The following is a 3,177-nucleotide window of genomic DNA, read 5'->3' as shown; positions in this document are numbered from 1 at the left end:
TTACATCTCATACAAAACTGTTTTTGCCCTTCCAATAATAGAAATACACATAGAAGCATATTCATATCACAGAAATTCATAATAATCTGTACTTTGACACTAAGTATCAAATACATTTACTGCCAAGATATAAAGTAAGTTAGTCTGCAAACATTAGTTTTAATTAACTATGTGTAAGGAGATACAGGTTCAATTCCTGGGTTGGGAAGACCCCCTGGAGAAGAAAATGTAACCCACTCCAGTATTCTTGCCTGGAGACTCCCATGGACAGAGGAGCCTAGAAGGCTACAATCGTGAGCTGGATACGACTTAGCGACTTAACTACTACTAACTAACCTAAAGACATCATGAACAGCCAAGTGTCAGTAAGTTACCAGTTCTATGTTTAAAGAAATTGTATCACTATCCACTGTTAGAGAATTGTCTTGGTATGCTTTTTATAAACTGTCATTTGTGAACTGGATATTACCAAAAGACAGAGGCTATTAAAAAAATCAAACTGATTTATCTTATAAAAGAATATGTTACACAATAATTTGTATAGCAATTACCCAGAATGTTACCTTTTTCTCTCATCTGTTTTCAGTCTTATGGTTTTTAAAATAGGAAGCCAAGTACTGACAATGCTATTAGGTTATTTTCTTATTTCAACTTTTATAATTAGAGGTCATATGAACTATTCAGAGTAAAGTCAGTATATCTACTTAATTGCTTGGCTCCCATCTTAGCTTTAAAACTAATTAACTGGATGAACTTTGGCAAATTATTTAAACTTTTTGTTTAAATATCAATCTCAGTTTCCTCATCTCAGTTTCCTGAGAAAATCTCAGTTTCCTCATCTCTAAAATTGTTGGCTAGTATTATTTCATATGACACAAAGTTGTCATGATAATAAGTAAAGTAATAGGCATGAAAAGTATATGGTAGGTAAGTTATCTTTCAGAGTACTAAAAGTTCTTTGTAAATACAAACATTCACTGGAAAAAAATCTCTGAAGTTATGGGAATGGGAAAGATTCTGTAAGAAGAAAGATTGGTAACTGGGAGTAACTTTTTTCAAAAATGGGGGAAAAGCCTCATATATATTTGTTATACTAATTTATTCAGGTTACTCACTTTATGAACTGTTTCTGTAGGCCATATATTCCTTTCACAGCTCTCAAGGGAATATCAAACTTTGTGGCTAAATCCATTATCTTAAACTTGTAATAAAAGATAATTAATAAAAATAATTAATTGAAAATACTACTTAACATATAGTAAACATTAAATGTATAAACTGCATATGAAAAAGAATTTCTGCATGATCTCAATTTGCTAAAGCCCTTAACTTCTCTCACAGATACTCATGTTCAAACTACTTTCCTAGGTTGTCATGGTTTATTAATATTAACCTGAATATGAACTCAAGGTTTCTGAAGCAGAACAGACTAATATTTGCTTATAGCAAAAAACTGTACCAGTTCCCTTTTGTCCCAGTTCTTAGCCGTACAACAATGCGATGAGAGCTGGATCTGGTATCATCACACACATACCAGAGTTTGTAATATGGTTAAGAACTCTGAGAATATAAATCTGGGCATTTACATAGAGAGGGACAGCTCTTTCCCCTCCTCTCCTGAAAGGTAAGGACAAAAACCTTTTTTCCCTTGAGAAGAATCCTAGGTTGTTGCTCTTACCCTTTGAAATAGAAATAAATCTCACCAGGGGAAGATAAGACTAGCATCTCCATGGAGGATTTTATAGCAATTTTATAGCTTCCCCAAAAGGGTTGTCCTGAAATATGAAATGATAAGTATCCCATTCCTGCAAGCTATAAGGATAAATTTGATGGGCATATTTTTAAAAGAATACCAGAGGTGGAATTTCTGTAGTAAGAAGGATGATGGACTAGAGAATCTTCAAAATTTTCTTGTTTTTGAGTTTTTGGTAAAAGTAAAAAAGGCATTGATTCTTTCCTGCTATTCATAGTCTGAGAAAATTGAAGACATTCATTAGGTAGCAATATTCTTTATAAATATCAACTGAATTGGGAGAAAAAGGTCAGTCAGGTTAGGTTCTCCAGAGAGCAGAATCAGGAGAGAGTGAGGTCCAGAATCTATGTTTTAATGAGCTCTCCATATCATTCTATATTCTATAGTTTGAGAAGCACTAGCGATAATGATGTGATAGTCATGATGATTTTTCATGCAGAGTTTTGCATGATTACCATAATATTGCTTTTCTTATTTGTGGTTAATATAGGTGACGGACTTCATTTTATTTGGCTCCAAAATCACTGCAGATGGTGACTGCAGCGTTACAGTTAAAAGACCCTTGCTCCTTGAAAGAAAATCTATGACCAACCTAGACGGCATATTAAAAAGCAGAGACACTACTTTGCCAACAAAGATCTGTCTAGTCAAAGCTATGGTTTTTCCAGTAGTCATGTATGGATGTGAGAGTTGCACCATAAAGAAAGCTGAGCACTGAAGAATTAATGCTTTTGAACTATGGTGTTGGAAAAGACTCTTGAGAGTCCCTTGAACTGCAAGGAGATCAAATCAGTCAATCTTAAAGGAAATCAGTCCTGAATATTAATTGGAAGGGCTGATGCTGAAGCTCCAATATTTTGGCCACCTGATGCGAAGAACTGACTCATTTGAAAAGACCCTGATGCTGGGAAATATTGAGGGCAGGAGGAGGAGGGGACGGCAGAGGATGAGATGGTTGGATGGCATCACCGACTCAATGGACATGAGTTTGAGCACGCTCTGGGAGTTGGTGATGGACAGGGGAGCCTGGTATGCTGCAGTCCATGGGGTCACAAAGAGTCAGACTTGAATGAGCAATGAACTGAACTGATAGGTCGCTCATCCAGATCTTTTGATGCCTTGATATAGGATGTCTGCATTTGCCTTGACACCCTCACTAGTTACTTTTTTGTCAAATAAGGACGTGGAAGTGGGAGGACCTGGAGAACTTGCCTAGAGCAGAGTAGAACCATTGTATAGCCAGGGACCGAAGGTCTTTACTGTCTATTGAAATGCTGTACTCTAGAGATTGTTTTCTTGGATTTTTGTTAGGACTCCATTTGCCTTTTCAAATGGTATAAAGAAAGTCTCTCAGTCGTGCCTGACTCTTTGTGACCCCATGGATTGTAGCCTGCCAGTCTCCTCTATCCATGGAATTCTCCAGG

The sequence above is a fragment of the Bos indicus genome, chromosome 9 (assembly GCF_029378745.1).
Source record: "Bos indicus isolate NIAB-ARS_2022 breed Sahiwal x Tharparkar chromosome 9, NIAB-ARS_B.indTharparkar_mat_pri_1.0, whole genome shotgun sequence".
In the NCBI taxonomy this organism is placed as follows: Eukaryota; Metazoa; Chordata; class Mammalia; order Artiodactyla; family Bovidae; genus Bos; species Bos indicus.
Note: the sequence above shows the minus strand (reverse complement) of the source record.